At 31.8% G+C, this 26,370-nt stretch overlaps 1 protein-coding gene across 7 annotated transcripts in view; it reads right to left on the reverse strand.

The window, feature by feature from the left end:
* The window catches only part of LOC122714402 (zwei Ig domain protein zig-8-like), a 262,470-nt gene that overhangs the window by 138,782 nt on the left and 97,318 nt on the right, over positions 1-26,370 (reverse strand). For 6 of the 7 annotated variants that reach the window (XM_043935705.1, XM_043935708.1, XM_043935710.1 and 3 more), the window contains one exon: positions 15,055-15,223. The exons of the other annotated variant lie outside the window; for it this stretch is intronic. The gene's annotated coding sequence lies outside the window, so the exon portion shown is untranslated. The remainder of the gene's footprint in view (positions 1-15,054; positions 15,224-26,370) is intronic. 7 annotated transcript variants of the gene reach the window in all.

The following is a 26,370-nucleotide window of genomic DNA, read 5'->3' on the forward strand; positions in this document are numbered from 1 at the left end:
AAACAAGCAAACAATATTTACTACAATCTTCTCAATTGCGCTAATACGTACGATCACTAAGTATCATAAAAATCCCTCATAAACTCTAAATATTCTTCCACACGATCTTCATATACACGCACATTACCATCACTCACTCGTTCATTTTTATCCCCTGCTCTCTCCCATTTCCCAAGATTTAAATTCTAAAAAATTTGAAATGGCGTAAAAGCCAGGAGCATAAAGGGGGAAATTTTCCTGGTCTTGTAACTACGGATAACGAGCCATCCCCTCCCCTCCCAGTATAGGGTGGGTATTAAGAATTTTATTGCACGAGGTGCGGCGCCACATGACAATATCCAGGTAATATCGAAGGCGAGGTTCGATCACAAACAGACTATCTAAGAGCTGACGGTCCGGATGCCGATTTTATAGCTCGATAACGTCCTCAGGTAAGAGCACTGGTGGTGGAGCACTCCTCTTTGTCGCTACTCCTCGTATGCATACGAGGAGCCCACGCATCCTGTGTTTTATGGTGCACAGAGAGAAGAAGAGGTTCGATATAACCGCGCGGTAGGTTCGAGAGATCCTGGACCTCCACCTTCGACCTCGTTCGATTCACTCCAGGATCATTCTTTTCATCCCCTCCCAATCTCTCCCCTTCTCTTTATCTTTCCCCCGTCCATCTATCTCTTTCCACAGTTCTTTTCACAGGAATTTTCCATGCCAACGATGACGCTCGAATTTACAAGATGGATCCTCCTCGTCTCGTGAAACGGGAGATTCGCGCGGGAGACGAAATGTGGGAAGCGTAATGGAAGTTCGATAATTCGGAGGATGTCAAATTGAAATATCCTCATGAATGTATGTATTTTGAATAATGGGACGGGGCGAAACACGCGGCAGAAACGTGGAAATCGAATCGTGGGAATGAATTAACACTTTGAGCACGGGGATCTCGTGTCTAGATGGCGCCACGTGTCTTAAAGAAGATCTGCATTCTTTAATTATCGCGTTATTCGTTTCGTGTTCCTTTTAATTAATTAATTTAAAAAGTTGTAAGAAAAAAATAACGAGAAAAAAAGTATTTCCGTCTGATTGATATGAATCAATGTGGCTTATATTTGTTTATAAACGCTATAATGTAATGATTAATGTAATTAATTGGAATTTGAAATTGGAATAAAGATTATTTGATAATATATAATGTATTTGATTTATTTACTCCTTTATTGAAGGAATTTGTTTTCTGACGTATGTTTTATTCCATATTGTATCATTGTAAAAATATATATTATTTAGAAAAACGATTTAATTCCCTTGATATTCCAATAATAATAAAAATATTTTTCCATATCGTCACGTACTTAATTATTTTACATAAAACGTAATTACTATTCGTCTTAGTAACACCATTTATTATTTTATGACTGTAAAGAAATTACATATATTTCGATTCTCATCTTCGTTTAATCTGGCTCCTGCATTACATTGCCTAACGATCCAGAGATAAATTCAATTGGAGAAATATGCGAGAAATGTAATTTCTTACATTTCGTTGATAAATGAACGGAACTTAACCTAGATTTAATTTCGACTATATCCGGATCCGTGCACGAATTAGGATCCCTCTTTTCCAATCGCGTCGTCATAAAACTAAACTTCGCAGACGGCAATTAATATCGCAATCGATATAAACGGCGACCCCGATATCTCGACGGTTAATTGAAGATAGGGAATCGAGCAAGTTTTTGCCACGTGGCAATTTCTTCTCGTCGTGTGGCGTCCTTTCTTCCTTACACGGTGTATCCAATATTTTCCACGATATGCTAATTTCGGTGAAATGGAGGAGCAAGCAATTAAAGTTTCGATTGGAAACTCGTTTGCGCCTCGAAGAAATTAGGATCTGCGATTGTCTTATTAAATTAAGCTAGTATTGTCGTTTATGGTATTCGCGTGTTATTAATTAACATGATTGAATTTATATAATTCTGCAATTTGTTGGAGGTTACTATTGAAGGTTTCGTGCTCAAATCATAATTTGATGGAGGATGAAAAAAACATGAAAATAATGATATTATTGTTTATGTAAAATTACAACATATCTCTGATAAAAATCTTTTGAATTTTGTTTCTTTTCTTTCTTTGACTTCAGTATCGTAGAAAAACCTTTTCAAATAAAAATATTAATTTATTTCAATTCAAATTATTTATCATAAAGTGAATCGTGTTTTATTTTACTTTACTTTACGAGTTATTTTACTTTACGAGTTGAATTTAAAAAAGTTTCAGAATTATCTATATAATATGACGGTCTCTTTTGTTGTTGTGCCATTAAATATCTCTAACTTAAAAAATTCAAAAATAACACAATGGAACTTCAACGAGGAATAATAGTGATTCAATTAAAATTCGAAATTTATTGTAATTATTATTCGTATATTATTATTTTAAAGTATTTATATTATCGATTAATCATCAAGTCAAAAATATGTCTCTTAATTCGTTGTCTAGAAAACAAAGTTGAAAAACCAATTATTGAATAATCCACATTCCAAATGTATTTATAATCAAAACCATTTTCCAAATGAAAACCTTTACAATCCTTCGATTCAATCGTGTATCATGGAACGATGGTTTATGTCCCCCTTCGATCCTTTTACTTTCCCTTTTAACACCCTCTTACTCCCCAAATCTACGCGGGGACATGACGAACACGATGGTCTTGGGCCAAGGCAAAGGATGGCAAGGGTCCCGCAATGGTGGTCGATAGCGTGAAATCGATGGCCATCGTACGACGGTTTATTGAAATACCATCACGAATCGAGCAACGAAGAAGCCCGGGGCAGGAATTCCAATTTCGACCCTTCCAGATGACATCGTCCCTCTTAACGATTATGACTACGCCTAATTATATCCTAGTCAGCACATTCCACGGATCTCAACCGGCTCGAAATCAAGCACCAGCGATTGGCTTCCATGCTACTTGCACAAAAGTGCAAAAAGTAATATGATCTGGTAATTGCATTTTTGCCACCTCTGTTCACCCGGATAGCGATATCGTTCCTTCGACTTCCTGTTTCATTAATTACGATTATATATATATAAGATGCTTCGTTATTCGTGATGCAACTAAATAAGGGATGATTCCTCGAGAGTGAGAAAAATAAAGGAATGTAATTTTTTTTATTCGAATAAATCTTTTCCTTTTGAACTAATTTTCGATTTTGAATGTGAATGAACTATTGTTTCTATGAAAATTAAGATTGAACATTTACAGTCAAAGAGTTGTATAATTGATGCATTCTTCAACGAATGAGAATCTTTTTCTAAATTTCCAAATTATTATATGAATAAATATAATTTAATTATTGAATAAATAATAATTCTTTTTTTTTTTGAATTTTATAATAAAAGAAAGATGAATAAAATATTGGAATAAAAATATAAACAGAAAATTTATCCATCAGCCTGTTTATATTGATAAAATTCAATCTACAATAACAGTTTTCAAAGGACGTGCGTTTTATTGAAATACAATGTTCTCTTAGTTTCGGAAATAAAAATAACGGAAAATTTTCACTACCAGTCCATTCGTAATCTGTTTAAAGTTAAAACATTTTGCCACTGTGATATCCAGCAGGGCAGAACATTAGTAAAAAGAGAAAATTGTTGCATGAAATTGTCTGTAAACGAGATAGAGAAAGATAAAGAAGAAGTTGAAGAGGAAAAACGATAAGCAAATACAATAAATACGTGTAATTAAATACATTGTTGTAACATTTTTTTAAACGTGCAAAATTTATATTCTAAAGCGAAAAAATCAATTCTGATACCGCATAAAAAATTAGCCCAACAAAGTAACCATGCTTTTAAACTAATGAAACGAAACGAAACCCGATTAAGGTCAGACTACGTGAGCTCAACTGCATCGAGCTAAAAATACGTAGACATCGTCATAAACTTGAATTTTCGATAAACCTCTTTGCATTTCTACGTACATGCATCTTGAGTGGATATGTTTAACTATCTACCTGCACTTCGTTGATTCTTCTTTTTACAAATTGATTTCTGTACACTATAATGCTCTTACACCAGCATTTTTTTCTTTTTTTTACTATTATCAATAAAAACTATAATGCTATTACTATATCAGTAGCAATGAAAATTTGGAAAAATATAAAATTGTGAGAGAGAAAATTACGAATTTTAATATTTTATATTCTCACAATTAACTTTATCCACACAATGTTTTTTTTGTAATAATAATAATTAAGAAACGAAATATTTGGAACAATCGAATTGGAAAAGTATCGAAGTAGAAATTTTGAAAATCGTTGCATCCACGTCTGAGCCATCCGTTTAACCAAAGTAGCAAGGTATGCACTATATTATGACAGCAAATAGAAACTCGACATCTTGAAGCTCAAGATGCGGACGAAATAATACCGGCAACTAGAACGCAATACAATAGAGGTACGGCATATCTGATTCTACGCCAAAAAGGACTAGGCAGGAAGAGAATTCCAACTCTCTGAGATATCATGAGAGGTCATGGCATCAAATTTTGCGTGAGATAGAGCTTCTGCCTGGTATGTGTTACGGAATCACATTACACGAAGGAAGAACACACGAACACGTCCACGTCGACGTATGATATCGGCTAATATGACAACTACAGACGCATAACTTCGATCAACATAATCCAGGAATCATACAACGCGATGCTGCACGAGCTAGGATTATTCTAGAAACATGAAACCTATTGGCCATGAAACTTCATTTACCAGGATTTTAAAAGGTTGTAAAACTCGTTTTGCAAAGCTACGTATTTCCTTCGAACATAATTTTAAATTTAGGGGAATATACATTATGAATTGAAGATCTAAATTAAGATACCAAATTTAAGATATCAAATTTATTGTAAAACTATAGCTTCATAGATTTTAAAGATTGGAAAAATATTAATTAGGAAGAATTGTGTTATGTCAATATCAATATCATCAATATCATCATGTGTAGTATATAGAGACACAATTTTGCATAATATATTACATTTTCTATGCATTAATTAATAAATAAAGTCTATCTGTTAATCATGATACGTTTTAGATATTCTCATCATTAGCATAATCCGGATTTCAAGGATTTAGATGGAGAATTTAGAATTCATAAAGACATAATCCTTCAATTCGAGCACGAGATTTGGTCTAAGATTTTTATATAATTTAAAATTCACAAAGGCAATCCTTCGAACGAGGATAAAATTTAATGCAAACGTTTAAGAAATATAGTGAGATCATAGGCATTTAAAGCTCGTTTGTAAATTGAAAACTTTTATATTTGATTTAATCCTTCTTCAATTAACATTTATTTCCACAAAAAGTAACGAAAACAAAAGACATATACAAAAGTATATCTCATCCCTGTTCTATCCAAAACAATGCATCCAAAAATTATCATTACAGCCTAACAACTCAATTCAAACTCTACCTAAACACATAGCTTATAGCTTTAAATATTATATCAAGTAAATCCTTTCGTATTGTCATCTTACACGTTTTCCATCTTCACATGTTTCTCGAAAACAACTGTAACAAATTTCATTCAAAGTAGCTAGCCGTGTTTAGCTTCAATAGTCTCGTTCACCCATACCTACGTCTCGGGTTAATCTATTTCATTGTTTCTCCTCGACGTATTTTACATTCACGCTAGGTGAGCCTAGTTCCCACCTGAGAGCAGTCTCTCGTCTTTCCTCGGTCACGTTTATTTATCTATAGAGACTTCGTCGTTGGTGTCGTGGAATTTAGATACAATTACTTGACGATCTAACACAAAGGCAACGCTTGAGCATTTATGTTGTAACTTGATCAATGTAAGTACTTTGATTATTTTATAAGTTCACGGATGTTGATCGAATTGTTTCAGTAATTGCATCTTCTATTAATCGAGCTGACAATGAAACACAAATTTGCAGATGTCGACTTGTTTGAGAGTGTGTTTCGTTTCGGTATTGACGTCAGATTATTCTTATTTCTCGATACATTCATTTGAATAAAAAGTTTTTTAATTTTAATTCACATTTGTGAATATAGTATATTATGCTCTATAAAAAACTATTATAATTATCATAATTTTCCTTCATGATTGGAATTAAATAAAAATTATTATACATCCAAAATATCCCTATCCCTCTTTTTTTAAATTTGCGAGGACGATTACGATAAATAAGACTGGAAGAGATTAAAATAATTTCCTCTGGAACGAGGTATCGTATAAAAAATCGAAGATACGAGGGTCTCTTATGTAACATCTACTAAATTTCCTTGACTATGATTTTAAAGAAATAGAAAAAAAAGAAAAGGAAGAAAAAAAGAACATAATCAAAACTATGTACTCGCGAGGAATCGAACCAGATCGAATAAGAAAAGTAATGTAGAAGCATTTTGGATGGAAGAGTTGCGCTGGAGGAAGTGATTTTCGGATGGATGGATCAAAGAGCCAAAAGGAATTCAGAATGGATGAGTAAGTGCTCGAAAGATCTGTTGGATGGGCGAATTCTTTGTGTCTGTTTCCGGCTCTGCTGACAGAAGGTTGCAAGGATTAATCATTTCCCTTGAGAGCCTCGGGCGCGCGGTAACACGTTTAACGCCATTCTCACCTGAAAAATTAGAATACGTTCCCAAGGCTTCCACGAGGGAAGAATTAGGTCATTAGAATAGGAAAATTCGCCACCTCGAGCTGTCTAATTAATAATCTCGTGACTAGAATTCCGGTTGCCTTTGAATCCTGTATAATTCTTGGCTCCGCCGCTAGTCGGCGCTTCGGTAGATTCCGCCATTATGTAACCTTCGAATTAATGTGTTTCGCGCAGCTATGAATTTTTGTTGGGGATGTTATAAACGAGAATATTTTTTTAAATTCGCGTGGAACAGCGTGGTACGTGCTTCGACTTTGTTGAACTCGTGAAAATGTCGTGAAATTAGATCTTCGTGCTCCGACTTGAAAATTTCACATGGTATTATTTTTCCTCGCTTTTGAATAACTAAAATATGAGATTATCATCGAATTATTATATATAAAGATATAAATATTTTGCATTTTTTAAATAGAATTTATTATTATTTTTTTTTTGTGAGTATAAGAAATGTTTTTATAATATTATACGAATGACGAGAAACAATGGAATACGATGATAGTTTGTGCGATCTTTTGAAAAGAAAATAAAGATTTAACCTGTTTCAGATGGATTGAAAATGAAGGATGGGATATATTGATAGGAGATGAACGTTATGGAAAGTAAAAATCGAAGATGGAATAGATGGAAATAAATGGAATGATTTCTTTTTTTTTTTCCTAATTTTTTTAACTGAAAGAAAATTTTCGATGCAAGATAGGATGGGAGGAATATGAAGGGAGAGAATGTAAAATAAATTCGCATGAAAAGATAACTTCGTCTTTTCGTGTGTGCAAAAAGTACTGGTCACGATTCAAACGAATTCATTTTATTGTATTTGACGATATTTCTAACTTTTTCGCGTATTATAATATCATAATCTCTGTTAAAACCACTCTAAAAATAAAAGACTAAATTACAAATCGTTATTCGAATTCTAAATTATCAATTCATCGAAAATTATTATAATCCCAAAATGAAATAATTTATACATTAAATAATCCTTCACGTTGAAACGATTCCAAACGATTTAAGATGTACAATAATATAATAAAATATTTTCATTGCTTAATCAGCAAGAAAGAACCGAAAATAATTAAAAATTTTTCTAACGAATCATGGCATAATAATATTCTTAATTGCAATGTCGAATAAATTCACGAAAAACACGTCACAAAACCAATGAAAATCAAATAGAAAATGAATACCGAGATTAATAAAAACGCATCACACAGGGTACAGCCATTTTTCACTTAATATGAGAAAGAGAGAAAGAAACGAAAGCTCCTAAAATAGTTTCCATTGAATTCTATAATGTTCATGAGCCGCGACACGGAGGCCGAGGCGCGAGTAACCCAGATCTGGCCTTCGCTTAAAGGCCAACGAAAAAAAAAAGAAAAAAAAAAGGGGGTCGCGCTATCGCAATCGACGTTCTTTTTTTTCGCGATGGCGGCATCGCATGTGGCCCACGTAGTTTTCCGCCAAAGTGCATACACGTGTCGGTCGAATTATCGGCCGCTTAGAACGGCGCAGAAATATTTTAGGGGAAGAGGGTGACGAGAAGACCTCGCGCGAGCAATTAATTCTGCAGCGTTTAACTTAATTTACCCTTTAATGCCGGAAAATTTATCTGGGAATGCGCGTGCTTTCAGCTTAATCGTTGCACGGATTTCGCGGCGTTTCGCGCGGTTTCAGCCTCACCCCTTCTCACGCGATGAGGATTCCACGGGATCTTTTTTTCGAAATTTTTCCGACCCGATCGATGCGGATATTGACCGAGAATGGGATGAAAAAATTTGGATATTTGGAATTAGTAGAGATTCCATGGGATTTTTTCTTTTTTTTTGCAAATTTTTCCGACCCGATCGATACCGATATCGAGCGAGAATGGGATTAAAAATTATTTGGATATTTGGAGTTAGTGGAGAAGCTAGAGGTTTTAGATAGGTTTGTATCGTTCACAAATATAATGCTTCTCGATTAAAGGGAAATTTGAATAATTGTACAGAAGTGAAATTCTTTTTAAGGAAATAATATGAAAAGAGATATTAGAGAACAAAGAAGGAATAAAATTCTGTAGCTGAGGAAAATTGGGACGGCATCTAAAAATGATAAAATGGAAATTTAATCTGAGTGATGATTAAATTATAGTTTTATTAATATTCATGTTGTTTCTTGGTATATTAAAAAATAATAGATGAGAGATTAAGATGCAAATTAAGTAAATAATTCTATATTGTATATATAACGTTATTTTATAAGTGATAAATGGTTCTTGATTGTACGAATTATTATTAAATAGGTAGAGAAATCTATATGGAGAGCAATGAATTTATTACTATCTCTGAAACATTCAACCTCTATTAGTTATCACTTATTCCATGGATTATTGGTGGTGGATGTTCGTCATTATTCATTAGATACTTATCAATTTTATAAAATATTAAAATAGATTTCTGATTAGCATATCGTGCAATTCAGCTTTATGCTATGTATAATTAAGTGTCAACTAGCCATTTCTGGATGTATCAAATTATTTCATTCCTATTGATAATTATAATTTACGATTCTTGTAAAATATATTTTCAGTAATTTTTCCCCCTGAATCAACATCAAATAATCTAATTAATCAAAGTATTCGAATTATTGGTAATTCGAATTTAGTCGTATGAATTTAAAAATTTTAATTCAGTAGCAAGAGGCATTTCGATTTTTATATTAATTTGAAACAATCGATTTGCAAAACGATATTTCTCATTATTCATTCATTATTTTTCAAGATTCAATCAATTCTTCGAAATTATTATCGATAAATTTTCGTTCAATCTGTAATTCAATTTACTTGTTAATTAATAATCGTCAAAGCTATCGTCTATATACTGCTAATCGTGATTGAGATTTATTATATATTATATTCAATCTATAAATAATTCAACTTTACGAGAGACATCGAGCGGAGAAAAAATTGCTTTTACGATAATCGCTTGCGTGTTAAAAAATAATATTTAACGCATTATGAAAAGTTATACTTTAGTGATATATATATGCTTAGTGAAATATGCCATAAGTATTAATATATTAAATATATAATTTGGCTTGCATCATAAAATGCATAAAATTTTAAATTTACTTATTTTATATTCTTTTTTTAGAATTATATCAGAAAATCAATCACGTTCCGATAGTTTCTACGAGTAAGAATTTTATTACTCGTAAAAAATTTAATCAAAAATATTTTTACCGTTTTCTAAAAATTGTTCAAATATATCAATGCATGAAATCACTATGTCTTTGATCGAAGCTTGCCTATACCACTTGCCTGACAGAGACTGACATATTCCACTTCTCTGATCACTGTAATCTGTAATCGATACTACTCAAGAAACAATTGGCTTGTTTTATTTGCCTCATCAAGATTGACCTATTCCATTTATTTGATTAGTCTATACTATTTTTATCTATTTAATGAAACTATTGATTTCATTTTTTTTTTTCCTTCTTATTTTCCAATAATTCAATGATTCGTTTCATCTCATTAAAATTGCTTCGTAATAATTTTTGTTCGAGATTTCATTATTTATTCAGGAACAGCTTCATCAAATATGAGAAAGATCCAAGAGGGAAAAATTACTAAAAAATTGTCCAGAATAATTTCATTAGTAGAATAGAATAGTTTGCGGTCTGTCGCACAGGATTCTAAGAAACTATTCCATTTAGAAGGTGAAATAATATTCATATGTACGTGTGAAGCATGCATGCGACGGAAGAGGGGATATTCCCCCCAAAATGTGACAAGACGAATTAAATATTAAACGACGAGGCAAGTTGAAACAACTGTTCACACAGTTATTACTACGATTCTTCAACCACAATTTCCCGCCACCGCGTAAATTGTATGAAATATTCAGAAATGTAATCCGAATGGAATGAGAACTGTAATCGGAGTAAGATTCTCACCGCTTGAAACTGCCGGCGTAAATCACGCGAAACGTTCAACGGCGCGATATTAAGGCCTTGAATAAGTGACGAAGGAAGCGACACCGGTGATTAACATTCGAGCCTTAATACTTTTCTACAGCTCTTCTCTCTCTCCAATCCGCTTTAGGAAATTCTATCTTAATATCGTATAGATTTTCATTCTTTCTTTTTTTTAAATTCTAACTTTTTGCATTCCAAGACACTTTTAATAAATGGTGTGTGATATTAAACATATATATATCTATAAAATTTAGATTAAAACATTTTTTTATAATCATCTTTCAATATCTCGACAATATCGATCTTATCATAAATTTTGGAATTAGTGTTTATATAGTCGAGTCAAGATGCGGTAAAAGTGCAATGGAAAGAAACTTCAAGCTTGAAGAACACATATAATACGTGCATCATGAAAATAAATTATTAATTATATTAAAATTATAAGTTTGAAGAGCTCTAAGAATTTTAATCAAATAAAACGTATATGTGTCACTTTTCACACTTTTCCTATCATTTGCGATCATCAACCATATAATAAATGAACCATATTATTTATTTATAGATATATCAAGTATATAAAATATCTATAAATATTCTATAAACAAACTAATGCCTATGAATAGAGGATTTATTAGAGTGTATAGATCAGCAAATTATTAGACCAACAAAGGATTACCTTCAATTCGATGAATCGATGAATAGGATTGAAACAAATTCAGAGAGAATGGAATCTCGAAACAAACGATCCATAGCAAGATCCGTCCTATCGAAGAACCAAATCGAAATATCTTAGCCGAGTCACGATGAGCCTCGATCGCTTTCGATTCGCACGGCAATCTGCGCGTTTGGAACACGGGAGTGTGTCAAATGCCGCCACTGATTGTATCTCGAGAGCAATACGTTACGTCAGAATGTAGCACGGATAGCGTGGCGTGCGGTGAGCCTAGTCCGAACGTTGCTTCCTGCCGGTGCGGTGCCAGTTGTTCCGCAACTTGGTGCAATATCGTGGCCCGAAATCTAAATCAACGCTCGTCACCGTGATCAACGTTGGCTTAACCACGCGACGACGTAAACGCTTTTTGTAATTGAACTGGCCGCCATTGTGGCTACAATGTGCACGAGCTTCCAGACGCTTCCGCTTGGAGCGCTGCATTCTTTCTAGGTTATGACCGAATTTTCAGATGTGATGCAATTTTTCGCGTTCAAATCGTGGAAAGATGATTATTTAATATTTTTAAAAAGATTAATAAAAAAGTAATTATAAAGTCTATTATTAGGATAAGTGTTATTGTCGAAAGAAGTATACAATATGTAGATTAAAAAGCTATTAACTGATGAAATAGATATGTTAATAATAAGTAAATTTATAATAGATAAAAAAGGTATTACCTGTATAACAAACAATAATTATTTTGTATAATATAGTAATTACGACAACTTGAAAAAAAAAGAAGTTTTTAGGAATGATTTAGCGAATTTTAACTGAATAAAAATTCGAAACATACTCTTATGTTTCCAAAGTCTTCTTTCGTAAATACCTCATTAGAAGTACGACCGGCTGTAGCATATATTTCCTCGAAAGGTTTTCTCGAAACTTTTTTCAAAACGAAAAGCGCGAGACCAACTTCGCTTTCTCGAAGTTCTGGCCACGAATACACGTCAGAATTTCGCTGCACTCTCGTAATAGAGAACGAAACCGGGACAACAATGACTACACGACAACTGGCTCTGGTTTCTTTCTTTTTTTTTTTCTTTTTTTTATTTTACACGAACCGGGAGAAATACGACATCCCCTATACACGAAAAAAATCGAGTAACCTTCCAGGTCAAGTATTTCCTCTTATTTTTTTTTTAGCAACCTTTTCCTATAAAAAAGTGCTCGCAGAAAAATTTAAGACACGAAGTCTCTTAATCGATTCCAATGGATGAACACCGTCTTGATGATGCTTTAAGGAGCTTTAATGAACTTCGTTCAACCGGGGTATTGGCTGCGTTTGGATGAGAGCTTTGCATGTCGTCGTAAAATCTTCAATCTATTTCTGGAATAGTTTCTGACGATGAATTCTGAAGGATCCGCTGCTCTTTTAATTCCCTCAGAAATATAAGTTTCTCGTTCAATTCCGTTAATTGCAATTTTTTTTATTTTGTTTCCGTCTTGTCGTTTTAATTAATTATTATAAATAATATTAAAAATCTTGAAAATTTTTTATATCATAAATAGATATTTACAGAATCTTTAATAAGGAAAATGAAATTCGAATAGCGAGCAATCAACGAGAGAATAAATTGTTTCGTTATAAATTCAATAATTCAATAATTGTTTTTTCCAATCTCCAATTCATGCAGAGCAGATTTACAACAAAATAATCTCTACTATATTAATAATTAATGTAACTTATATAATTTGATTGAATAACGTCATCTATCTAATTATTAATTTTTGAGATTACCAATATTCGAATATACCAATATTAATAATAATAAAGTAATTATTAGTTAATATTAATATTAATTATAATAATACTAAGAAATATTGGCACATCACGAATATTAAACACATACTCTTGTTAATAAATATTACGACATTCATTATGTGTAATTGATTCATTATCCAGAAAATTATTGATTAGAATTTAATAATTAAATCACAATCTCTAAAAATATTTCTAAAATTTAAAAGATATTTTTAAAATTTATAAGATTGATATTACATATACCCTCTGCTCGAATATCATTTTCCAAAAATAAAATTTTAAATTAAGTTGAATTATTATTTTTTTTTTTTTTCTATAATTCCATCATTAATTTATACAAACTAAAATTGTTCAAAGATTTAATTTGTCACCTCGTAAAGCAATTTCATTCCGCATAATGCACCACGATTAAATATTTATAATATTTTAAACGAGCATGAAATTATTTGGACGAGTAGTGTCACTCGTAATCACGAATACTACGCTCCTATTGTAAGCATTATTCATCACGGAATAACACGAGTTCATACGTTTCGCGCGCGAAATAACTGTGTTATTTTGGACAACGTGAAAACGTAATGTATCGCTCCTTTTACCTTTGTTTTCTTATCTTTAATGAAAATGTTTCTCCCGTAGAACTTTCCATAGGCCAGAATGTTCTTGCATTGTAAGTTGTTGAATAAACATCCCATTGTGCTTCTCGAACAATGGCGATATGGCTCGAACTCTTTATTTAATTGTACAGTACCTTCATCGGTACATTACAACTCTATTTCCTTTTCTTAAAAATCATCACGATAATATCCCCGTTCCTCTTAATATTTTAAACAATTAGAAAATTTGGATCGGAAAACATAATTAAAATTATCAATTCGTTGAATCATAACGCGTATAAATCGTGTATATCAGTTATATTATCGATCCGGAGGAATATATCGTTTCAAAAAAGTTATTCGTCAGAAGATAAAGAAATTCTGAATTCATTATTTCTCTTTATAATTATATATAATTTTTGAAATATACACGTGTACGTTTCTTTCGACGAAATTAACGATCCATTTAACTAAAAATTTGGATTTCTGCCCAAACAAAATTCCATCCTGATATTAAACGAGTAGTATATTCTCGAACACACACCTCCCCATTTATCTTTCATTTCTGATTTTATCTCTGACTCATCAAAAGAGCGTAGCACAGTCAAATTAATACACATTTGCTCTTTTCAACCTATCATCATTGGAAACTGGGTCAGAGTATACGCAACACGGTCGCGTGTCTTTAAATCGCGCATCTCGAATTCAAATCCGCCGTCGATAATGTAACATCCGGCGGGGAAGAACGTATCCACGATTTCGAAGCTAAAAATAATCTAACCCCTCTTCATAAAACTACTTCTTCTGCCATCTATATCTCCACAGTGTTGATATATTCGTGACCTCTTCAAATCTATCTAATTTTCAAAATTATAAATCCAAATCCGATAGAAGAATGTTTCGAGAAGTTCAAGCAAACAAGAGAAAAAAGTTGGAGGAGGCAACGATCGAGATGTAAAGAAGAGCAGAGAATGGAAAGAAGGATTGTTGGACGAATATAATCGAACTCGATCAATCAATAGAAATTGGCGGGCACAAATTGGACCGCATCTATTTCCTTCAATTTTTTCATTTTTCCACGAAAAGTGATAGCATTTTCTTTTTTTCTTTTTTGCATTTCTCTCCCTTTTCGCGCTTTCCTTTTCGATCTTTCTCCCTTCATCCAACGATCGAATAAAGCTTAAGAGATAAAACGGTGGATAAGTGAGAAAGATAGAGGAGTCCATTTCGAAGAAAGGATCTATTGAAACAGCAAGGAGAGTTGCTCGTGGCAAGGGGAAGGAAACGCCTTTACGGAAGTGTCATCGTGAACGGAAGGAACGAAGTTTCGAGCGGGATTCTGAGTTTGACGAACCTGATTCTATTGGCTTTCTTTCTTGCTTGCTTCTTCACGCTTCATCTTCCCTTCACCCGTATCCATTTATTTCCTGCCTTCCTTCACAGGGGTTGGCTCGAATTGTTGAGGGATTTCAGATCGTCCATATCGGAATTCTTTCTCCTTTGTCTTTTCCTCGTGCGGTGACCTAAGTGTGAAAACAATGTATAGCTATTGGATTATTTTTAAGAAACGGTGCAGTGATATTTATATAGTGGATTGGAAAAATATTATTTTCGTCTTCATCGTTTATTTATCAATATGAAACTATTTCTTTTTTAATATTTTATTATATAGATGTGAAATATTTTAATCATCCATATGCCTTTTTAAATATTAAATGAAATAGAATTTTCCAATTATAACACATATCTAGAAACTGAACATAGATCATCTTTTGACGTCGAATTGAAATAAGATACGAGTCATTATTTTGCTCTAAGAGATATTGAATTTCGAAATTTTTCCATAACTAATTAAATTTAGGAATTCATATATTTTTTCCATTTTTCAAAAGTATTCGAAACATTATACCGTTACAAATTTTATCATACGCAAAGAACAATTTACGCGTATAAATTTATAACAATTAAACATATCGTTCGAACAAACAACCTCGAGGCAAATTTACGAGCGGAGTCGTGCATTGTTTGCCAAAATGCTATCAAATAATTACACGTATAACTAATTTCTGTTGATAACAAGAGCAAGAACCCGCACACCTGGAACCAAGCTGTATAAATCTTTCCGCCTAGCTTTGAACAATGGCGGAAAGATCACTTTCAGCCAAGGATACGTGACGCGACACCAAATTCTCGTGAAACGTTTGTGTAAACGCGACTTCTCGGGATAACTTTCATAATTCATGTCGAATGATTTCACAGGAAACTTGATCGGCCATCGTTCTTTACGACAGACAGAATTTCGAATCGTTAGACGCGCGAAACTGTGTCAAATCTGCTCGTTGATTGCTTAGGATATCGTTCATGGTGTTAGCCAGACGAGAAGATGTGCTTTAGGCGCTCGAAGTTATGGCGAAAAATCGAAAAATAAAAATGCATCAATTTAACTTTTAAGAAAATAAATTTCTTTAAAGGCAAGATAAAAATTCCTTTTTAAATTACTTATTTATGATAAAAGCGTGTTCTTTTGTAAAATATGATACAGTGAAATTTAGAATCTGTGATTTAACGAAAATAAATATATTTATTATTTAATCTTTTTAATTAAAGTGCAATAGCAGTCCGGATAAGATTTTTTTCTCGATTTCATTTGATTTATTGAATCGTGAAAAATTTTTCTTATGAATAAAAGAAAAATGTATTTGTTTAAAAACATAGGTATACTTTAAAAATTGTAGTTTCAATTATAAATGGAGTTTATTATGTGAGAATTAAATTGCGTAAAATTGATTGATAATTTTAATTTTTTCGTTCACGAATAATTACTATAATAAATATAATAAGTTTTAGATTAAAATTTTATTGCAATTCTGTGCTATGCATAAATATCTCCGAAAAAAGAGAAAAATGAATAACTGCGAAATGAAAAATGGAAGTTAAAACGCTGTTTGGAATTATTCAGATAAGATTTTTTGATTATTGAACATCTATATGGAAAAATAACGCGGATTTTGCAATTTTCATCCCTTGCCTCTGACACAACATTGGCCGAGGTCCAAGTGCAGTTACCGTTTCGCGGTTGATGCGAAATTCTTGGATCCGCGTTTCTTTCTACCTTTTGATCCCATTTCGTTCCTATTTACTATAAAATTGCGTTACGATCGTCTTTTACGATATTGGAAAATCGAAGATTTAATTTACCATATCCATTTTCGTATATTGAAATGCGATGTTATATCGTGAAATAATTTTTTTTTAAAATAATTTCAATTCGACGATTTGAGATTTTATTTTCAAGAATCCAATATTCATCAATCATTCTAATAATGATAACAATAATGCATACGGAATATTGAATTTATGATCTCTATTTCATATTAGTCCAAATAAACCTATGTGCATCATAACATGATTTGCATTACGCTCAAGCAGGATAATTATGGAGGCTAGAAGGTAGAATAGGAATGTAATTATGTGCGTTATATAATCGTAATACAAATTTCAATATAATCTAATTGATAATTTAATCAAATGTTACAAGATCTCTGTGCGTTTTTTTAAATTGCATAATTATATTTCTGAATATATTTTTGAAGTATCATATTATCTTGTTCAATATCTCGTTCAATTTTATTATTTTATTATGATATGTTTTATATCCAACATTTAAATTAGACAGATATTGATAAAAGAAGGAATCATGGAAAACAATTTTTCAGTTTTCAATTTATCGGAAACAATTTGTTACATAAATATTTTACAACGTAAGTGACGTTTACATTTACCGGAAAATAAAATTTTTATCAAAAGCGAATAAACCTAAAAAATAATATCATATAAAATGAATTGTTGACAAACTATGGTTTGAATATTCCCTCCTCTTCTGAGTTTTCAAAAATCCACGACGACCTATATATCAAAAATGATCGAATCATAGTCGTTTTTGACGTCTAGTTTTCACATCACGTTGACAGCGAATAGTTTTGAACTCAAAATTGTTGATTTGGAAATTTTTATTCCGACCTCTTTTTATTTTTCTATTTTTTTTTTTATATTTTTTTTAAATCCCGCACGAGAAACGTGAAATCTTGTTGATAGGTAACTATTGTTACGAATAAAAGTAAAATTTTGTAAATACTTTTCTGCGTTTCTTAAATTTTTTTTTCTCGTCATAACAATCGAAAGAAAGCCTCTATTTTCCATATATATTAAAAAAATAATTACTCGATATATAATAATAAATCTGGTTAAACCAATTATCTCTAATCGAATTTCTATTCATATCATACCATTTTCACAATTTAAAAATCATTCACAGATTTCATTGAAATTCTAGGATTATCTTTCTCACAACTCCCCCAATTTCTTCCCCTTCAAAGTTCAACATAACCTTCACCCTCTCATCTTTCCTCGAACCCCACTTTTCCCTCTACCCAAAATAACTCCACATCTGACCCTCCAATACCAACCCCTAACCCCAAATTCCATATCGACAATTCCACCACCAGATTGTCGAACCCCATTTCCACCATATGTTCACATCGATGCCCGGAAAGGTGCTAATTATCATCGATTCCCACGCAATCTGTCACACGAAGGAGCACGTCTGTGCAGAAGCGCGTCTTCGACCAACCTCCACAGAGGCAATTCGAGGGTGGCTCTGGTCTGTAATCATTTGGCCAGCAATTTGCCTCGAGGGCCAGTTTACCATTAATGGCCTATCTGAGTCGCGTGACCGACCAAGAATATTCCAAACGGTGGACGCTGTCGAATTCACCTTTTCGATGTATTTAGGTAAAACGTAAATTACGCCCCCTCTGCACTAACCGCAACGCATTTGCGCTCGAACGGGGTGCAACTTGAAATTATGTAACGCGCAAGGAGACTACTACGCAAATTGCGAGCACAATTTGCACGAGAATTTATCGTGAGGCGTCAGAGCCTGAAGCCATGTCTGCTCTTTGACGGCCGCTTCGTGGATACGTTTTTGAAGGGATGAACTTATGGAAACGAAATTATTCTCGGTTTCGGCTGGTTTCCAGTACAGTTGCCGGGCTTCAGTAGTCGAATGGGGAGGGGATGTAAGCTTGGAATTGTCTCGTCTGTTGTTGAAAATTTTCGATGTTCCTGGGATTTTGGTGAATTGGGCAGAGGTAGTAGTAATTTAACTTGGATTCTTTAAACGATGGAATAAAATTGAAGTGGGCCTCTTCTATTTCGTTTTTTTTTTCTTTTCTTTCTTTCTTTTTTTGTCATTTTGTTTGCACGGTGGATTAAATAAGATTAGAATTAAATTGATTAAATTGATTAAATTTGTAGCTTTTAAAAAGGGGAAAAATTTCGTTATTATTATTATAATAATTATCTTTAATAGTAGTTATTCTGAAGAAGTGTAATTCTGTATTTGTTCAAAATTTTTTTAAAATTAATTTGGCTATTAATTTATTTATTCTATGTTCTATGTTATATTATATGTGTTTGATTGTATTTGATTCCATTTGCGTGGAGATAATATTTGATATTAATGGTAATTTATAATCTTCATTAGTAATATTAATTTCTCGATGTAGCAGATTTGTATTTGAAGCAAGGTTGTGTGTTCGAATTGACTTGACATTAATAATGTATTTCGCCATAATAAACTCACTATTGTGTATTTATTAATCGTAATAAATTCTCTATTAATATTATTCACCGTTAATATTTATTAATTGTAATAGATTCACTGTTATACATTTATTATTATTAAATATATATTATATTATTAATGTCAAATCAATTCTCCCATATGTGACACAAATGCGCTACATCAGTTGAGAATTTAATATTATCAATAAAGATTATAAAGCATCAATTAATACCGGATCTACTATCTCGTCCAAATGGAAATAACGCTTAGTATAAATTTCAACTAATCATGTAACTTAATTTAAACGAAATGAAATTACTGAAATTACTGAAGAGCTCTTGTATGAAAAATACTGTAGAAGAAAATATTTAAAAGATTTATTTAATCTGTATTTCTTGTTTTCTTTTATTTTGTATAAGAAATTATTTCGATCCTTGACATCTGTTTAATTAGATGTAAAATTTTAAAAAATTTTTCCCCAGAAATCTTCCTTCCATGGAACGTTACATATGACACGCTTAATTTAATTTCAAGTTAAAAGGACGAATGAGTATTCCTTTTGTGAACAGGTTCTTATGTACGAGAGCTTTTAAAAGGACTTCAAAAGAGGACTTCAAATTCGATTTTAAAAACTTAGCAAGCATTTTTTAACAACTCTACGAATCTTCACGATCTCTATAAATAGATAAAATATGTAATAAAATATGTATTTGCAATCTGCAGTACAACTATTACATTCTGTTTTCACTTAGAGAAAATTTATCTTGCCTTCTCAGGTAATTTTTGTATCTAACGTTGAAATATTTAATAAAATTACCTTTTCTCTAAACAACAAAAAATACTATATGTATTCAAAGATATTTCTCTTCCTTATTATTTTTCTGAGAGAGAAACTCTTTATTTATATTTCTTCCGTTATATTGCGTTGCTTCCAATTTATTCAACATTTAAACATCAAAATGTACTCACCGATGAACTAATATATCTCTTACCACTGTAATATCCTTGCTGTGCACAACGTAATAATCTACTGACACAGGAAACATAATGTTACACTATCCACTGAATAGAAAACACAATAATACATTATGTGTAGAATTACTAGCAAATCCCTTCGAAACAATGTTTAATCTCCTCCAGTCTATCATCCATTGAAGCAACATGCTCACTAGCTTTTGATATCAAAAGAGAAATATTATCCGCGAGATTGAATCGATAATTATCTAAACTATTTATTTAACAACAACTGTATACCTTTACTTACTTGCGTTACGTTATTTTAACGCAATTCCGAGATATTTATTCCACGAGTATTTATTAAATTCTCTATAAATAAAATATTTCATCCATAATAAATAATAATACGCGTCAATAAACGTAGAGGTGAAATCCTGTTTGGAAAAAGCAATGGAAAATTTCGTTTCCTTAAAATTATGATTTTCGACATTTGCCAAAATTCTTACTCCGCTCGTTTCTTTTTATAAGATCATCCCTCTATCTTTTTCCCTTGCTACTTTTCGCATGTACGGAGGAGGATACAAGGCCATCTTCCACGCTCTTCCGGCCTCCATCTTCGTCTACCTTCCTCTATCCAGTTGCCTCGATTCCATGGACTAAGTATGCCGGGGATTGAAATATCGCCACGATAGTGGAAAGCAACGTCGAAACGATTTGGCCACGTGCCAAACTCACGTCCAAACGTACGTAACACTGCGTGGTTATGGACAACTGGAGCAAGCTTCGAGGTTTAAGTTTGCGAGAAAGTATGCGTAACGATCTGGAAGAATTTACGCATTCGTGAAAAGAGCTCGGGCTATGAGTTTTCCTGAAAGGAATATCTATTCCTCAAAATATGAATTCTTTTCTTTTGTGATCCGTTGTGTAGCAATTAGATGTGTTGCTTCATTTTTTTTTAATGGAAAAATTGAAATACACTTAGAGAGAAATATTATTTAAAGTAAGAAATGGCTTATTTGAAATATTAACAATATTCAAACATAACGAATAAACTTCTTTGTTTCAAATTCAACGAAACTAATTTCGAAAGTTATCAAACGGAAATGGCAACTACGACATAATACAAATTATACTTTGGTAATATTGTTTGGTCCATCAGAATTGAGGATACTTGTGAAATAATATCATCAAAAATATTATTTCGAATTATCAGAGAATTAATTAATTGGCGTAATTCTCAAACAACTCTGAGATAAATGTTACTTGTTATTTTAATATCCAAAACATATAACACATTGGTCTTCTGCTAATTGGACAACTTCAAGATATAAATAACTTCTTGCAATTCGAAAGAAACTATCGTCCAAAACGAGATTATCGTATATTTTTATTCATTTATTAATCCTATTGCTAGGAATCCTAGGGACCAATACAATCAGCTAATTTCACATATCTGGCCCTGGCCAGATATCGTCTCAGATATTACGAACTATCGTTTCCCAGATTACGCGAAAAGCTAGGACTTATCTTTTTCTAAAGCCGCAGAGATTCCCTTGCACACCGTTCCATCTTTCCCATTCTAGGATCCTAGCTTTTCGTTTGCTTCTAAGCCGGATAATACGATGATTTGTGGGTTAGACTTGTTTCCCATCGTGCGGTTATCTCGACAACGTTTGTGGCCTGTTTCGTCCACAATACAAACAGGCCGTATCCGGTTCGTGGACTGGTATTAATTCACGAAAATATGGCTGTCTCTATTAGAGCGAGGGATCGTTATTGGAACTATTGTTATTGTATATATGCCAGGGAAACATTGGCAACTTTGTGTCGAGTTGTATTGATATTGATACAGGGATCGTATTGGCAGTTATAAATTAGGGAAATTAGAATTTGTTTTTAATTAAAATATATATGTATGAGAGTAAAAAGTTTGGATTATGATAATTAATTATATTGTGTTTTAATGTCGATGAGAAGAAAAGAGAATACAACGAGAGATAAACATTAATATATTGTGATATAAATTATTTTTATTCGAAACTTTAAAACATAGCTTGTAGAAAAATATTAAAGAAATTGTAATTTATTTCCTATTTTTTTTATTTTTGTCATAGTTTTTGTATTTTTAATCCTGTTTTTCGAATGAAAATCGATTAAGTAAATAGATAAATTCGAATAAAATATGATAATGTTTAGTAAAAAAAATTTCTATAAGAATATGATCAGAGAATTTAGGAAAAATTCAATAAATCTTTATATTCCATCAAGATAAAAAATTTTCTTAAAGCTAAATTCAAAATTATTTTGATATCAATATCTAATAATTTAATTTTTCAATCATGAAATGATATAATAAAATTTTCTCAAGAATTTTTCTTTCTAAACAGCTCTCTGAAGAAAAAAACTTTCACTTTCGAAAATTGCTTTTTTAAAAATAAAAAAGTGTCTTATCGTCTTTTACACCTGACTGAAAATGTAATATAATAACTTCTTTGAAGTTCTTATGCTGAAGGATATATATTTCATGTTCTAGATGCTTCGCTTTGAGAAACATGCTTTAAATCGTCAATCGCTGCAATTTGGAGTCGATGATGCGTTATCAGATATCAAATAAATATATAAAATTGAAAGATGCTTCCATATGAAAGTTTTACCATTTGAAAATTTTTAATAAATTAATTATTACATAGATAATTAATTATTTTCTATTTTATAGAACTTATCTATTTACTAAAACAAATTATAATAAGTTCAATTGTATCATTAAAATTGATATTTATTAATTTAATCAATATTTAAGATATCTTTTACTAGCAAATTGTTTAAAAAAATTATTTTCAGTAAATTAATAAGCTCAAATTATTTGTATCATGTTCAACTGCATTATTCTTCCATTTTCTCAAAAACAAGCACTTAAACAACAAAAATTTTATTCTACATTTATTTTTACATTGTAGAATAAAATCCTCCTCCTAAATAATCTAATAGATCAAGAATTATTCAATTTTGTAAAAAATTATCAGTTACTTTCTCATTAAAAAATTATTGTATTCTTTTCTTCTCATATTATACACAATATAAATTATTTAATACTCTTAAATCTTTTCCTTTCATATCAGTATATCTTTAAAGACTTTTTTTTTAATATTAAATATTGTTTTACACCGGCATAAATGAGATCTCGAGTCCTGTTCCATAACCTAATCGTACATTGCGCGATTCCTTCTCAGAAAAATGATACGTAGCAGTGGAGAAAATGAAATTACCAAGTAGACACCAATTAGTGTAGTATTAATTCAATCGGGTATCGCCAATGAGTGACGTGTACGCACGAGTTCCGGTCCTCTCGTGTACATAATAAATTTCCTCGTTGCGACGACCTTTTGGCTACAGTAACGCCACTGGCAATACCATTACCGTGATTATCGTATCGACTATCGGTCTATTCGTCCATTTGAACGAGAGGAAATCTTTGCATCCGTCAATATTTATCCACATCCACGCGACAATTCAAAATGTGACAGGCACAGTATCTACGAGATTTTTAAAAAAATTTTATTATAACATGTTTTATCTTTAATTTGTAATTTATTTTAATTTAATTTTTCATTCTTTCAAGTCAAAGATTTTCAATTTGAAAATTTTATTATCATAAATGTGGATGAACTGAGAAGTAAGTTTTAAAAAATTTATATTTGAATGGAGTACTTATTGTTAGTTATACGAAATTCTACGTACGCATAACTCGTCATATCTTCCTCATTATTTTTCAATTTGCTTCCCTCTCGACTGTCAAATCTGTCAATCAGGGAAATATGATTCTCGGAAAGATTTTTATCGGCTGGAAGACTTCTGTCACGAAATAAATATAAATCCATCGAACTTCGAATCTATCTACACTTTTCTTCGTTTGAAAACTAATAAGTTATCATTTAGATATCATAAAAGAATTTGATCGACACGTTCTCTATCGAATAAAGATTTGATCCATCACTATTTAAAAGTTTGATCAAGAATTAAATTAGAATTTTGTAATCCCTAAAAAAGAATTTTACTCAAATACCATGTAAAGTTACTATTGATATCTGCACTGATATTTAAATAACAACAGAATTGAACGAAAATCCAAACAATAATTCCTTATGTATCCACAAAAATGTATGATATATTGTCCTTCCTTAATATCCTCGCCATTTTCCACTTTCAAGAAATTTAATCCACTAAATCAACTGATCTCAACTTCTCGAATTCTTCGATTTTCGCGGCATGCTCGAGATAGAATAGTCGATCTATCGGTAACGTGAAACGTTACCTCTTATTGTTCCGTAACTTCCGTAATTGAATGTCACTCATTTTCTCTTATCAAGTAACTCTCTCTACGTTCCTTTATTTCAACCTTCCTCTTCGATTTTTCACCCTTAGCGGCCACCCCCTGGCTTCCTTGCGTTCTCATCACGTCACTTAAACGCTGTCGTCGCCATTCACGTCGTTTTATTTGATGTTTTACGATAACGGTGTTTGCGTTAGGATCATCTTGTTTCGTCTTATAGGATATCGGGGAAGGGCGGTGCTTCATCCAGTTTAGCGGCAAAGCGGTCCAAATAAATTCAGTTTAACCTGATCGAACTTTATATTCTTGACGCATCGAGGAATCATCTTTAACGTATGGCTCGATGAATTCTATTGTTGGAATTCTATTGTAGTTTTATTATTAATAGAAATTGATTTTCGGTTTTCAATTTTGTTTCGTTATAAAGTTTGACACATGTATATTTGGTATATATCGATGTCCCAAATGTCGGGTTAATACAGCTTAACTGGAGATTTTTGAGATAACGTTGTTCTGTGATTGGATATTCTTCATTAATAATTCGTTAACACAGTCGAAAAAGAAACTTTTGCAAAGGGAAAAGTTACTTCAGTTGAAGTTGCTTCAGAAATTTCCAATAGTATAAAAAACTATGTCATTTGACTTCTGGAATTTTTGGGACTTGTATGATATATTGTGTATTTAAAATATATCAAAGAGAAATTCAGATCAAAAATATTTTATTTTTTTAATTAATTATAGATAGAATCCCCTATTTTTATATTTTTGATATAAAATATCATTTAATATAATATAAAATTTTATTCAATGCTGTATTTATTTTGCTATTTACTTATTTTACCCTAATTAATTGGACACTGGATATTATAAGATCCATGGAAGATTGTATATATTTACTAAAACTAAGATTTAAATAAAAAAACTATTTTTTTGATATATGAAACTTTTTGGTTTTCGAAAAATTAATCATCCATGATAAATAAGAAAAATATAATTGATTTTGAATCTTGCAATTATACATCAGATAATATTCACGTTGAAATCCATCGTTTCTTAGTCAGAAACAGAAAACAATCATTCTTTATACGCACGTTATATATAAGAGAAGTCAATGGGGCGCAAATCTTTCTGAGAAACGCTCTCGAAAGTTTAATGGGGTATCGGTAATCAAAGTAAAAGAAAAGAGAGAAGGAAATCTACCGAAATGTCTGCAGTTGATCGAAGAAAATTAGAACTAACGATAGAAGAAGAAACGACAGAAGAAAAAATGATTGATATTGATATACTCTTATTGATCAAGAATTAGAAAGAATCTTTCAATAATTAATTAAAAAAACTTACAAATAGAAATAATTTTAGAATTGTAGATGAGATATTTTATTTTAAAATATTCTAAACATTATTTCATCGATATTTTAAAATCTAGAATATTAGAAAATATTTTAGACAAGGAAACAAAGAAGATCAACAATTCATTAGCCACACAAACCTTTAACCTTTTTTGATTTCGTCTCATAATAAGCTACTCAAAAGAGTTAGAGCCTACAGATCGTGACGATTCGAGTATCTCACATAAGCTTCACACAGCATAAACTTCAGTATAATCTGCACTTAAACCAGCTAATCCTAACCTAATCTTCAATCGGGGACGTATGTAGGCAAAACGCCTCCGTTTGAAGCGAAAGCATCAATGAATCGGTGTTCTATGTATCTGGAAACATTGTGCAAGCGTTGCGTGCACACGAGCTTCGGAAGAG

This window comes from Apis laboriosa, unplaced genomic scaffold (genome assembly GCF_014066325.1).
Source record: "Apis laboriosa isolate Shangri-la unplaced genomic scaffold, ASM1406632v1 scaffold2_cov157, whole genome shotgun sequence".
NCBI classification, from domain to species: Eukaryota; Metazoa; Arthropoda; class Insecta; order Hymenoptera; family Apidae; genus Apis; species Apis laboriosa.